Source organism: Phyllobates terribilis, unplaced genomic scaffold, assembly GCF_046119375.1.
Source record: "Phyllobates terribilis strain yellow unplaced genomic scaffold, ASM4611937v1 Scaffold_27__1_contigs__length_16484149, whole genome shotgun sequence".
In the NCBI taxonomy this organism is placed as follows: domain Eukaryota; kingdom Metazoa; phylum Chordata; class Amphibia; order Anura; family Dendrobatidae; genus Phyllobates; species Phyllobates terribilis.
In genome coordinates this window covers 12,312,773-12,326,473 of record NW_027362787.1, presented here as the reverse complement: position 1 = coordinate 12,326,473, position 13,701 = coordinate 12,312,773, and the positions used below count along the sequence as shown (strand labels likewise).

Below are 13,701 nucleotides of genomic sequence, written 5' to 3'. Positions count from 1 at the left end.
CAAGCATTTTGGAGCTTTCACCTAAATAACTACAGGTGGTGAGATAAGCTGCACAATATAATTGACCTTTCAGTATATTGTTGCACACACACCATCTATTTAGCAAATGCCCTTGTTATCAACAGCAGCCTTTTAAACTCACCTGAGCTAACAGGTATGTGCGCTGGTTACTCTGCTGCACTTAAAATTTCTTTTTTGGTTTGCTACAATGCCTTTTCTGAAACGTTGTCTCCCTCTGCTGGAACACTGACTTCTTTCATTTAATGCCTGCAGACTATAAAAGAGAACCCAACCCAAAAAGTTTGGTTGATTAGTCTGTGGCATTCTGTTAAACTGTTGCTTATGGCGGTCTCTGTGAGCTTCTCAGCGACATTCAGCCAGCCAGGTATCCTGCCTGCAGTAGATGGAATGTGGCAATGGAACGCTGGCTGCGCGTGTCATAATAGGCTCTGAGCCTTTATATACCTGTGCACAGCAGAAGCCATCTTCAGTCTGCTGCTGGACAGCCAGCAGCAGCAGCAGCAGGAGAGGTATGTAATCAGGAGCCCTCCTGCTAAGGGTAGACAGCTGCTCGTTCCACCCCACCCCCCGCCTTAATTGGTTCTCATCCCTTCCAACGGTGTTGAGGCGGGTGGGAACAGCAGGGGGTGAAGGTGCTGTGTTTAAAGAGGTGGAGTTATGCAGATCTAAAACGCGTGGATTGCAGCAGCAGCAAGCCGAAAAGTGCAGGCATGTAAGGGATCTAGAGGTTGACAACATGTCTTCTTAACGGGAGTCCAGGAGCTCATCTCCACAAATGGACTTTTCAGGATCCTTGGGTGGCTCCGTAGTTTGAAACCAATTCTGGTTATCGCTTCTCGGCCTTTTGGCTAAGATCAAGTGTAGTATCTGTTCTTATCAGTTTAATATCTGATACGTCCCCTATCTGGGGACCATATATTAAATGGATTTTTAGAACAGGGAGATGGAAAAAGAGCTTGCTCTGTCCACTCCACGCATTGACCTGGTATTGCAGTATCTCCAGGACCGGTGCACCCCTTCTTTAATGCAGTTTCTAAAATCAGAAAGAATTGAATTCAATGTTTTTTGTTCATTTTGCTTGTTTGTCGGATTTTGGGATGGACTCTTTGGCTTTGCTTTTCTTCTCCTCATTGGATTTTTCATGTTCAAAGTTGCAGAAGCCAGATTACAAGCTCATTTTGGTTCAACTTCAGCAACTGTGCATTGCATTGCCATGTAATGTGATGCAATGCTATCTTTCTAGCTCTCCCTTTTTACTTCCTTTTGGATAAACAGACATATTAGGCAAGCATTTTGGAGCTTTCACCTAAATAACTACAGGTGGTGAGATAAGCTGCACAATATAATTGACCTTTCAGTATATTGTTGCACACACACCATCTATTTAGCAAATGCCCTTGTTATCAACAGCAGCCTTTTAAACTCACCTGAGCTAACAGGTATGTGCGCTGGTTACTCTGCTGCGCTTAAAATTTCTTTTTTGGTTTGCTACAATGCCTTTTCTGAAACGTTGTCTCCCTCTGCTGGAACACTGACTTCTTTCATTTAATGCCTGCAGACTATAAAAGAGAACCCAACCCAAAAAGTTTGGTTGATTAGTCTGTGGCATTCTGTTAAACTGTTGCTTATGGCGGTCTCTGTGAGCTTCTCAGCGACATTCAGCCAGCCAGGTATCCTGCCTGCAGTAGATGGAATGTGGCAATGGAACGCTGGCTGCGCGTGTCATAATAGGCTCTGAGCCTTTATATACCTGTGCACAGCAGCAGCCACCTTCAGTCTGCTGCTGGACAGCCAGCAGCAGCAGCAGCAGGAGAGGTATGTAATCAGGAGCCCTCCTGCTAAGGGTAGACAGCTGCTCGTTCCACCCCACCCCCCGCCTTAATTGGTTCTCCTCCCTTCCAACGGTGTTGAGGCGGGTGGGAACAGCAGGGGTGAAGGTGCTGTGTTTAAAGAGGTGGAGTTATGCAGATCTAAAACGCGTGGATTGCAGCAGCAGCAAGCCGAAAAATGCAGGCATGTAAGGGATCTAGAGGTTGACAACATGTCTTCTTAACGGGAGTCCAGGAGCTCATCTCCACAAATGGACTTTTCAGGATCCTTGGGTGGCTCCGTAGTTTGAAACCAATTCTGGTTATCGCTTCTCGGCCTTTTGGCTAAGATCAAGTGTAGTATCTGTTCTTATCAGTTTAATATCTGATACGTCCCCTATCTGGGGACCATATATTAAATGGATATTTAGAACAGGGAGATGGAAAAAGAGCTTGCTCTGTCCACTCCACGCATTGACCTGGTATTGCAGTATCTCCAGGACCGGTGCACCCCTTCTTTAATGCAGTTTCTAAAATCAGAAAGAATTGAATTCAATGTTTTTTGTTCATTTTGCTTCTTTGTCGGATTTTGGGATGGACTCTTTGGCTTTGCTTTTCTTCTCCTCATTGGATTTTTCATGTTCAAAGTTGCAGAAGCCAGATTACAAGCTCATTTTGGTTCAACTTCAGCAACTGTGCATTGCATTGCCATGTAATGTGATGCAATGCTATCTTTCTAGCTCTCCCTTTTTACTTCCTTTTGGATAAACAGACATATTAGGCAAGCATTTTGGAGCTTTCACCTAAATAACTACAGGTGGTGAGATAAGCTGCACAATATAATTGACCTTTCAGTATATTGTTGCACACACACCATCTATTTAGCAAATGCCCTTGTTATCAACAGCAGCCTTTTAAACTCACCTGAGCTAACAGGTATGTGCGCTGGTTACTCTGCTGCGCTTAAAATTTCTTTTTTGGTTTGCTACAATGCCTTTTCTGAAACGTTGTCTCCCTCTGCTGGAACACTGACTTCTTTCATTTAATGCCTGCAGACTATAAAAGAGAACCCAACCCAAAAAGTTTGGTTGATTAGTCTGTGGCATTCTGTTAAACTGTTGCTTATGGCGGTCTCTGTGAGCTTCTCAGCGACATTCAGCCAGCCAGGTATCCTGCCTGCAGTAGATGGAATGTGGCAATGGAACGCTGGCTGCGCGTGTCATAATAGGCTCTGAGCCTTTATATACCTGTGCACAGCAGCAGCCACCTTCAGTCTGCTGCTGGACAGCCAGCAGCAGCAGCAGCAGGAGAGGTATGTAATCAGGAGCCCTCCTGCTAAGGGTAGACAGCTGCTCGTTCCACCCCACCCCCCGCCTTAATTGGTTCTCATCCCTTCCAACGGTGTTGAGGCGGGTGGGAACAGCAGGGGTGAAGGTGCTGTGTTTAAAGAGGTGGAGTTATGCAGATCTAAAACGCGTGGATTGCAGCAGCAGCAAGCCGAAAAATGCAGGCATGTAAGGGATCTAGAGGTTGACAACATGTCTTCTTAACGGGAGTCCAGGAGCTCATCTCCACAAATGGACTTTTCAGGATCCTTGGGTGGCTCCGTAGTTTGAAACCAATTCTGGTTATCGCTTCTCGGCCTTTTGGCTAAGATCAAGTGTAGTATCTGTTCTTATCAGTTTAATATCTGATACGTCCCCTATCTGGGGACCATATATTAAATGGATTTTTAGAACAGGGAGATGGAAAAAGAGCTTGCTCTGTCCACTCCACGCATTGACCTGGTATTGCAGTATCTCCAGGACCGGTGCACCCCTTCTTTAATGCAGTTTCTAAAATCAGAAAGAATTGAATTCAATGTTTTTTGTTCATTTTGCTTGTTTGTCGGATTTTGGGATGGACTCTTTGGCTTTGCTTTTCTTCTCCTCATTGGATTTTTCATGTTCAAAGTTGCAGAAGCCAGATTACAAGCTCATTTTGGTTCAACTTCAGCAACTGTGCATTGCATTGCCATGTAATGTGATGCAATGCTATCTTTCTAGCTCTCCCTTTTTACTTCCTTTTGGATAAACAGACATATTAGGCAAGCATTTTGGAGCTTTCACCTAAATAACTACAGGTGGTGAGATAAGCTGCACAATATAATTGACCTTTCAGTATATTGTTGCACACACACCATCTATTTAGCAAATGCCCTTGTTATCAACAGCAGCCTTTTAAACTCACCTGAGCTAACAGGTATGTGCGCTGGTTACTCTGCTGCGCTTAAAATTTCTTTTTTGGTTTGCTACAATGCCTTTTCTGAAACGTTGTCTCCCTCTGCTGGAACACTGACTTCTTTCATTTAATGCCTGCAGACTATAAAAGAGAACCCAACCCAAAAAGTTTGGTTGATTAGTCTGTGGCATTCTGTTAAACTGTTGCTTATGGCGGTCTCTGTGAGCTTCTCAGCGACATTCAGCCAGCCAGGTATCCTGCCTGCAGTAGATGGAATGTGGCAATGGAACGCTGGCTGCGCGTGTCATAATAGGCTCTGAGCCTTTATATACCTGTGCACAGCAGCAGCCACCTTCAGTCTGCTGCTGGACAGCCAGCAGCAGCAGCAGCAGGAGAGGTATGTAATCAGGAGCCCTCCTGCTAAGGGTAGACAGCTGCTCGTTCCACCCCACCCCCCGCCTTAATTGGTTCTCCTGCCTTCCAACGGTGTTGAGGCGGGTGGGAACAGCAGGGGGTGAAGGTGCTGTGTTTAAAGAGGTGGAGTTATGCAGATCTAAAACGCGTGGATTGCAGCAGCAGCAAGCCGAAAAGTGCAGGCATGTAAGGGATCTAGAGGTTGACAACATGTCTTCTTAACGGGAGTCCAGGAGCTCATCTCCACAAATGGACTTTTCAGGATCCTTGGGTGGCTCCGTAGTTTGAAACCAATTCTGGTTATCGCTTCTCGGCCTTTTGGCTAAGATCAAGTGCAGTGATCTAGCGGCTGCTGCCTTGGTCTTGGCTGAGAGGTGCTCGGGGTACCCGGCTCCTTGGCCTGGGGGGATCGCTCTGTTTTTCAGCAGGGCTTCACCTCCCTGCTGCTATTAGGGAGTCGGATTAGTCCCCGGGCAACGGGAGGCGATCATCTACCTGGCACTTCGGTGTTGAAGGTTTCTATTGAGAAGAGGAGAACCTGTTTGTGAAGAAGATGTCTGCAGCATCACATGAAGGAGAGGAAGATCATGTGCCTGAATTCGCTAAGGTGCAGAATTCTATTCGTTTGGTTGTTCAGGAGAACTTTCGAGATCAAAAGGATTTTAGGTATGTGATGAGTCAAGTTCTTGTGGATCTTTTTGGTTTGAAGACAGAAGAAGTGTTGGCGATAATGGACTACCCCAGGAGGGGTGTTTATGATATAGTTTTTGTTGACAAAGTTTTTTTTGAAGGATATCTAAGGAAAATGACTGCAAGCCAGGATAAAAGAATGGAGGGGATAAGTGTAATGCCACACTTCCCCGTTAGAGATAAATGGATCATTGTTAAAATGTACTCTCCATTGGTGGACGAAGAGGATGTTCTTACATTTTTGGAGTTTTTTTGTTTGTCAGTAACACCAAAAGGGAAGATTTATAATGAATTTGGTTTTTGGACTTCGAAGTGGAAATTTTTGGTCCGTTTCAAAGAAGATGAGCAGGGGACTGTGTTGCTTCCCCCAGCTAGGTTTAAGTTGGGTAATATAAATGGTGATATTTTTTTCAGTGGTATACCCACTTTTTGTCGAGTTTGTCGTCAATACGGGCATGGAAAGGAAAATTGTTCGGGTGGTGTATGTGGTTTTTGCAAAAAAGGTGATCATGAGTCAAAGGATTGTAAAGATCGGAGGAAGTGCAACTTGTGTCAGGAAGATACGCATGTTTTTAAGAATTGCCCAAAGAGGAAAAGAAATAAAGAGAAGGAGGTAGTGGTTAAAAAGGTTTTGGTAGAGAGAAAGGAGGAAAGTGTAGAAAAGATGTTGGTGGTAAAGGGAAAAGAAAGCAAAACTGTAGGAGTGCAGAGGGAGATGGAGAAAACAAGAGTAGATTGGGGGGATAGGGTAGAGAGTGAAATGGGAGGTGTAAGTCAGGGAACTGGCCGTGGTAAGGTTAAAAAGCAAGAAAAGAGAAAGGAACAGGAAGTGGAGGTGGCAATGGAAGAAAATATAGTTGTTTTTCAACAACCTATGTTTATAAAGAATGCAGAATATTTTAACCGGTTGTACCGTAAGTTGTATGATGAGAAACGTTTGGACTATCTTATAGAGAATGTTAGGAAAGAACTAATAAGAGATAAAAATGTTTTTTGTGTGAAATATAGAATACCAGATGGTGTATCGAAACAAGTTTTTTCAGCATCAAGGGTTGAAGATTTGTCCCTTAAGGTTCTGAGTTGGGTTGGGGTTCATGCTTTTGATAATGGTTACAAGTATTTTACTTGATGTTATTACTGTTGTTAATACAGTTATAATTTAATTTTTATTTTTTTGGTATCCATTCAGGTTCTGAAACATTTCTTTCTTTGTAAGTATTGTTGTATTTTTGTAATTTTTTTTTCTGACATTAAAAGTACCAAAACCTGATGATGATTTAAGTTGGAGTCCACGTCTTGTCTCCCTTTGGGGAGAAGAGGACTGTGGAGTGGACTTTAATTTTAACCTGAATAGGTTTTAAAAAAAAAAAAAAAAAAAATCTGTTCTTATCAGTTTAATATCTGATACGTCCCCTATCTGGGGACCATATATTAAATGGATTTTTAGAACAGGGAGATGGAAAAAGAGCTTGCTCTGTCCACTCCACGCATTGACCTGGTATTGCAGTATCTCCAGGACCGGTGCACCCCTTCTTTAATGCAGTTTCTAAAATCAGAAAGAATTGAATTCAATGTTTTTTGTTCATTTTGCTTGTTTGTCGGATTTTGGGATGGACTCTTTGGCTTTGCTTTTCTTCTCCTCATTGGATTTTTCATGTTCAAAGTTGCAGAAGCCAGATTACAAGCTCATTTTGGTTCAACTTCAGCAACTGTGCATTGCATTGCCATGTAATGTGATGCAATGCTATCTTTCTAGCTCTCCCTTTTTACTTCCTTTTGGATAAACAGACATATTAGGCAAGCATTTTGGAGCTTTCACCTAAATAACTACAGGTGGTGAGATAAGCTGCACAATATAATTGACCTTTCAGTATATTGTTGCACACACACCATCTATTTAGCAAATGCCCTTGTTATCAACAGCAGCCTTTTAAACTCACCTGAGCTAACAGGTATGTGCGCTGGTTACTCTGCTGCGCTTAAAATTTCTTTTTTGGTTTGCTACAATGCCTTTTCTGAAACGTTGTCTCCCTCTGCTGGAACACTGACTTCTTTCATTTAATGCCTGCAGACTATAAAAGAGAACCCAACCCAAAAAGTTTGGTTGATTAGTCTGTGGCATTCTGTTAAACTGTTGCTTATGGCGGTCTCTGTGAGCTTCTCAGCGACATTCAGCCAGCCAGGTATCCTGCCTGCAGTAGATGGAATGTGGCAATGGAACGCTGGCTGCGCGTGTCATAATAGGCTCTGAGCCTTTATATACCTGTGCACAGCAGCAGCCACCTTCAGTCTGCTGCTGGACAGCCAGCAGCAGCAGCAGCAGGAGAGGTATGTAATCAGGAGCCCTCCTGCTAAGGGTAGACAGCTGCTCGTTCCACCCCACCCCCCGCCTTAATTGGTTCTCCTCCCTTCCAACGGTGTTGAGGCGGGTGGGAACAGCAGGGGGTGAAGGTGCTGTGTTTAAAGAGGTGGAGTTATGCAGATCTAAAACGCGTGGATTGCAGCAGCAGCAAGCCGAAAAGTGCAGGCATGTAAGGGATCTAGAGGTTGACAACATGTCTTCTTAACGGGAGTCCAGGAGCTCATCTCCACAAATGGACTTTTCAGGATCCTTGGGTGGCTCCGTAGTTTGAAACCAATTCTGGTTATCGCTTCTCGGCCTTTTGGCTAAGATCAAGTGTAGTATCTGTTCTTATCAGTTTAATATCTGATACGTCCCCTATCTGGGGACCATATATTAAATGGATTTTTAGAACAGGGAGATGGAAAAAGAGCTTGCTCTGTCCACTCCACGCATTGACCTGGTATTGCAGTATCTCCAGGACCGGTGCACCCCTTCTTTAATGCAGTTTCTAAAATCAGAAAGAATTGAATTCAATGTTTTTTGTTCATTTTGCTTGTTTGTCGGATTTTGGGATGGACTCTTTGGCTTTGCTTTTCTTCTCCTCATTGGATTTTTCATGTTCAAAGTTGCAGAAGCCAGATTACAAGCTCATTTTGGTTCAACTTCAGCAACTGTGCATTGCATTGCCATGTAATGTGATGCAATGCTATCTTTCTAGCTCTCCCTTTTTACTTCCTTTTGGATAAACAGACATATTAGGCAAGCATTTTGGAGCTTTCACCTAAATAACTACAGGTGGTGAGATAAGCTGCACAATATAATTGACCTTTCAGTATATTGTTGCACACACACCATCTATTTAGCAAATGCCCTTGTTATCAACAGCAGCCTTTTAAACTCACCTGAGCTAACAGGTATGTGCGCTGGTTACTCTGCTGCGCTTAAAATTTCTTTTTTGGTTTGCTACAATGCCTTTTCTGAAACGTTGTCTCCCTCTGCTGGAACACTGACTTCTTTCATTTAATGCCTGCAGACTATAAAAGAGAACCCAACCCAAAAAGTTTGGTTGATTAGTCTGTGGCATTCTGTTAAACTGTTGCTTATGGCGGTCTCTGTGAGCTTCTCAGCGACATTCAGCCAGCCAGGTATCCTGCCTGCAGTAGATGGAATGTGGCAATGGAACGCTGGCTGCGCGTGTCATAATAGGCTCTGAGCCTTTATATACCTGTGCACAGCAGCAGCCACCTTCAGTCTGCTGCTGGACAGCCAGCAGCAGCAGCAGCAGGAGAGGTATGTAATCAGGAGCCCTCCTGCTAAGGGTAGACAGCTGCTCGTTCCACCCCACCCCCCGCCTTAATTGGTTCTCCTCCCTTCCAACGGTGTTGAGGCGGGTGGGAACAGCAGGGGGTGAGGGTGCTGTGTTTAAAGAGGTGGAGTTATGCAGATCTAAAACGCGTGGATTGCAGCAGCAGCAAGCCGAAAAGTGCAGGCATGTAAGGGATCTAGAGGTTGACAACATGTCTTCTTAACGGGAGTCCAGGAGCTCATCTCCACAAATGGACTTTTCAGGATCCTTGGGTGGCTCCGTAGTTTGAAACCAATTCTGGTTATCGCTTCTCGGCCTTTTGGCTAAGATCAAGTGTAGTATCTGTTCTTATCAGTTTAATATCTGATATGTCCCCTATCTGGGGACCATATATTAAATGGATTTTTAGAACAGGGAGATGGAAAAAGAGCTTGCTCTGTCCACTCCACGCATTGACCTGGTATTGCAGTATCTCCAGGACCGGTGCACCCCTTCTTTAATGCAGTTTCTAAAATCAGAAAGAATTGAATTCAATGTTTTTTGTTCATTTTGCTTGTTTGTCGGATTTTGGGATGGACTCTTTGGCTTTGCTTTTCTTCTCCTCATTGGATTTTTCATGTTCAAAGTTGCAGAAGCCAGATTACAAGCTCATTTTGGTTCAACTTCAGCAACTGTGCATTGCATTGCCATGTAATGTGATGCAATGCTATCTTTCTAGCTCTCCCTTTTTACTTCCTTTTGGATAAACAGACATATTAGGCAAGCATTTTGGAGCTTTCACCTAAATAACTACAGGTGGTGAGATAAGCTGCACAATATAATTGACCTTTCAGTATATTGTTGCACACACACCATCTATTTAGCAAATGCCCTTGTTATCAACAGCAGCCTTTTAAACTCACCTGAGCTAACAGGTATGTGCGCTGGTTACTCTGCTGCGCTTAAAATTTCTTTTTTGGTTTGCTACAATGCCTTTTCTGAAACGTTGTCTCCCTCTGCTGGAACACTGACTTCTTTCATTTAATGCCTGCAGACTATAAAAGAGAACCCAACCCAAAAAGTTTGGTTGATTAGTCTGTGGCATTCTGTTAAACTGTTGCTTATGGCGGTCTCTGTGAGCTTCTCAGCGACATTCAGCCAGCCAGGTATCCTGCCTGCAGTAGATGGAATGTGGCAATGGAACGCTGGCTGCGCGTGTCATAATAGGCTCTGAGCCTTTATATACCTGTGCACAGCAGCAGCCACCTTCAGTCTGCTGCTGGACAGCCAGCAGCAGCAGCAGCAGGAGAGGTATGTAATCAGGAGCCCTCCTGCTAAGGGTAGACAGCTGCTCGTTCCACCCCACCCCCCGCCTTAATTGGTTCTCCTCCCTTCCAACGGTGTTGAGGCGGGTGGGAACAGCAGGGGGTGAAGGTGCTGTGTTTAAAGAGGTGGAGTTATGCAGATCTAAAACGCGTGGATTGCAGCAGCAGCAAGCCGAAAAGTGCAGGCATGTAAGGGATCTAGAGGTTGACAACATGTCTTCTTAACGGGAGTCCAGGAGCTCATCTCCACAAATGGACTTTTCAGGATCCTTGGGTGGCTCCGTAGTTTGAAACCAATTCTGGTTATCGCTTCTCGGCCTTTTGGCTAAGATCAAGTGTAGTATCTGTTCTTATCAGTTTAATATCTGATACGTCCCCTATCTGGGGACCATATATTAAATGGATTTTTAGAACAGGGAGATGGAAAAAGAGCTTGCTCTGTCCACTCCACGCATTGACCTGGTATTGCAGTATCTCCAGGACCGGTGCACCCCTTCTTTAATGCAGTTTCTAAAATCAGAAAGAATTGAATTCAATGTTTTTTGTTCATTTTGCTTGTTTGTCGGATTTTGGGATGGACTCTTTGGCTTTGCTTTTCTTCTCCTCATTGGATTTTTCATGTTCAAAGTTGCAGAAGCCAGATTACAAGCTCATTTTGGTTCAACTTCAGCAACTGTGCATTGCATTGCCATGTAATGTGATGCAATGCTATCTTTCTAGCTCTCCCTTTTTACTTCCTTTTGGATAAACAGACATATTAGGCAAGCATTTTGGAGCTTTCACCTAAATAACTACAGGTGGTGAGATAAGCTGCACAATATAATTGACCTTTCAGTATATTGTTGCACACACACCATCTATTTAGCAAATGCCCTTGTTATCAACAGCAGCCTTTTAAACTCACCTGAGCTAACAGGTATGTGCGCTGGTTACTCTGCTGCGCTTAAAATTTCTTTTTTGGTTTGCTACAATGCCTTTTCTGAAACGTTGTCTCCCTCTGCTGGAACACTGACTTCTTTCATTTAATGCCTGCAGACTATAAAAGAGGACCCAACCCAAAAAGTTTGGTTGATTAGTCTGTGGCATTCTGTTAAACTGTTGCTTATGGCGGTCTCTGTGAGCTTCTCAGCGACATTCAGCCAGCCAGGTATCCTGCCTGCAGTAGATGGAATGTGGCAATGGAACGCTGGCTGCGCGTGTCATAATAGGCTCTGAGCCTTTATATACCTGTGCACAGCAGCAGCCACCTTCAGTCTGCTGCTGGACAGCCAGCAGCAGCAGCAGCAGGAGAGGTATGTAATCAGGAGCCCTCCTGCTAAGGGTAGACAGCTGCTCGTTCCACCCCACCCCCCGCCTTAATTGGTTCTCCTCCCTTCCAACGGTGTTGAGGCGGGTGGGAACAGCAGGGGGTGAAGGTGCTGTGTTTAAAGAGGTGGAGTTATGCAGATCTAAAACGCGTGGATTGCAGCAGCAGCAAGCCGAAAAGTGCAGGCATGTAAGGGATCTAGAGGTTGACAACATGTCTTCTTAACGGGAGTCCAGGAGCTCATCTCCACAAATGGACTTTTCAGGATCCTTGGGTGGCTCCGTAGTTTGAAACCAATTCTGGTTATCGCTTCTCGGCCTTTTGGCTAAGATCAAGTGTAGTATCTGTTCTTATCAGTTTAATATCTGATACGTCCCCTATCTGGGGACCATATATTAAATGGATTTTTAGAACAGGGAGATGGAAAAAGAGCTTGCTCTGTCCACTCCACGCATTGACCTGGTATTGCAGTATCTCCAGGACCGGTGCACCCCTTCTTTAATGCAGTTTCTAAAATCAGAAAGAATTGAATTCAATGTTTTTTGTTCATTTTGCTTGTTTGTCGGATTTTGGGATGGACTCTTTGGCTTTGCTTTTCTTCTCCTCATTGGATTTTTCATGTTCAAAGTTGCAGAAGCCAGATTACAAGCTCATTTTGGTTCAACTTCAGCAACTGTGCATTGCATTGCCATGTAATGTGATGCAATGCTATCTTTCTAGCTCTCCCTTTTTACTTCCTTTTGGATAAACAGACATATTAGGCAAGCATTTTGGAGCTTTCACCTAAATAACTACAGGTGGTGAGATAAGCTGCACAATATAATTGACCTTTCAGTATATTGTTGCACACACACCATCTATTTAGCAAATGCCCTTGTTATCAACAGCAGCCTTTTAAACTCACCTGAGCTAACAGGTATGTGCGCTGGTTACTCTGCTGCGCTTAAAATTTCTTTTTTGGTTTGCTACAATGCCTTTTCTGAAACGTTGTCTCCCTCTGCTGGAACACTGACTTCTTTCATTTAATGCCTGCAGACTATAAAAGAGAACCCAACCCAAAAAGTTTGGTTGATTAGTCTGTGGCATTCTGTTAAACTGTTGCTTATGGCGGTCTCTGTGAGCTTCTCAGCGACATTCAGCCAGCCAGGTATCCTGCCTGCAGTAGATGGAATGTGGCAATGGAACGCTGGCTGCGCGTGTCATAATAGGCTCTGAGCCTTTATATACCTGTGCACAGCAGCAGCCACCTTCAGTCTGCTGCTGGACAGCCAGCAGCAGCAGCAGCAGGAGAGGTATGTAATCAGGAGCCCTCCTGCTAAGGGTAGACAGCTGCTCGTTCCACCCCACCCCCCGCCTTAATTGGTTCTCCTCCCTTCCAACGGTGTTGAGGCGGGTGGGAACAGCAGGGGGTGAAGGTGCTGTGTTTAAAGAGGTGGAGTTATGCAGATCTAAAACGCGTGGATTGCAGCAGCAGCAAGCCGAAAAGTGCAGGCATGTAAGGGATCTAGAGGTTGACAACATGTCTTCTTAACGGGAGTCCAGGAGCTCATCTCCACAAATGGACTTTTCAGGATCCTTGGGTGGCTCCGTAGTTTGAAACCAATTCTGGTTATCGCTTCTCGGCCTTTTGGCTAAGATCAAGTGTAGTATCTGTTCTTATCAGTTTAATATCTGATACGTCCCCTATCTGGGGACCATATATTAAATGGATTTTTAGAACAGGGAGATAGAAAAAGAGCTTGCTCTGTCCACTCCACGCATTGACCTGGTATTGCAGTATCTCCAGGACCGGTGCACCCCTTCTTTAATGCAGTTTCTAAAATCAGAAAGAATTGAATTCAATGTTTTTTGTTCATTTTGCTTGTTTGTCGGATTTTGGGATGGACTCTTTGGCTTTGCTTTTCTTCTCCTCATTGGATTTTTCATGTTCAAAGTTGCAGAAGCCAGATTACAAGCTCATTTTGGTTCAACTTCAGCAACTGTGCATTGCATTGCCATGTAATGTGATGCAATGCTATCTTTCTAGCTCTCCCTTTTTACTTCCTTTTGGATAAACAGACATATTAGGCAAGCATTTTGGAGCTTTCACCTAAATAACTACAGGTGGTGAGATAAGCTGCACAATATAATTGACCTTTCAGTATATTGTTGCACACACACCATCTATTTAGCAAATGCCCTTGTTATCAACAGCAGCCTTTTAAACTCACCTGAGCTAACAGGTATGTGCGCTGGTTACTCTGCTGCGCTTAAAATTTCTTTTTTGGTTTGCTACAATGCCTTTTCTG

The 13,701-nt window shown here is 44.1% G+C and overlaps 9 non-coding genes across 9 annotated transcripts; all 9 read left to right on the top strand.

Moving 5' to 3' along the window:
• Positions 1 to 849: 849 nt before the first annotated feature.
• Positions 850 to 1,040, top strand: LOC141176632 (U2 spliceosomal RNA). The gene has a single exon (XR_012253301.1). It is a non-coding gene; the product is annotated as a U2 spliceosomal RNA (small nuclear RNA).
• A 1,114-nt stretch (positions 1,041 to 2,154) lies between these two features.
• LOC141177478 (U2 spliceosomal RNA) lies at positions 2,155 to 2,345 on the top strand. Its single transcript, XR_012254069.1, has one exon. It is a non-coding gene; the product is annotated as a U2 spliceosomal RNA (small nuclear RNA).
• A 1,114-nt stretch (positions 2,346 to 3,459) lies between these two features.
• Positions 3,460 to 3,650, top strand: LOC141176631 (U2 spliceosomal RNA). The gene has a single exon (XR_012253300.1). It is a non-coding gene; the product is annotated as a U2 spliceosomal RNA (small nuclear RNA).
• Positions 3,651 to 6,503: 2,853 nt separating this feature from the next.
• LOC141177754 (U2 spliceosomal RNA) lies at positions 6,504 to 6,685 on the top strand. The gene has a single exon (XR_012254312.1). It is a non-coding gene; the product is annotated as a U2 spliceosomal RNA (small nuclear RNA).
• Positions 6,686 to 7,800: 1,115 nt separating this feature from the next.
• Positions 7,801 to 7,991, top strand: LOC141176629 (U2 spliceosomal RNA). Its single transcript, XR_012253299.1, has one exon. It is a non-coding gene; the product is annotated as a U2 spliceosomal RNA (small nuclear RNA).
• A 1,115-nt stretch (positions 7,992 to 9,106) lies between these two features.
• Positions 9,107 to 9,297, top strand: LOC141178267 (U2 spliceosomal RNA). Its single transcript, XR_012254568.1, has one exon. It is a non-coding gene; the product is annotated as a U2 spliceosomal RNA (small nuclear RNA).
• A 1,115-nt stretch (positions 9,298 to 10,412) lies between these two features.
• LOC141176628 (U2 spliceosomal RNA) lies at positions 10,413 to 10,603 on the top strand. The gene has a single exon (XR_012253298.1). It is a non-coding gene; the product is annotated as a U2 spliceosomal RNA (small nuclear RNA).
• A 1,115-nt stretch (positions 10,604 to 11,718) lies between these two features.
• LOC141176627 (U2 spliceosomal RNA) lies at positions 11,719 to 11,909 on the top strand. Its single transcript, XR_012253297.1, has one exon. It is a non-coding gene; the product is annotated as a U2 spliceosomal RNA (small nuclear RNA).
• Positions 11,910 to 13,024: 1,115 nt separating this feature from the next.
• On the top strand, positions 13,025 to 13,215 carry LOC141177461 (U2 spliceosomal RNA). Its single transcript, XR_012254053.1, has one exon. It is a non-coding gene; the product is annotated as a U2 spliceosomal RNA (small nuclear RNA).
• Positions 13,216 to 13,701: the final 486 nt, after the last annotated feature.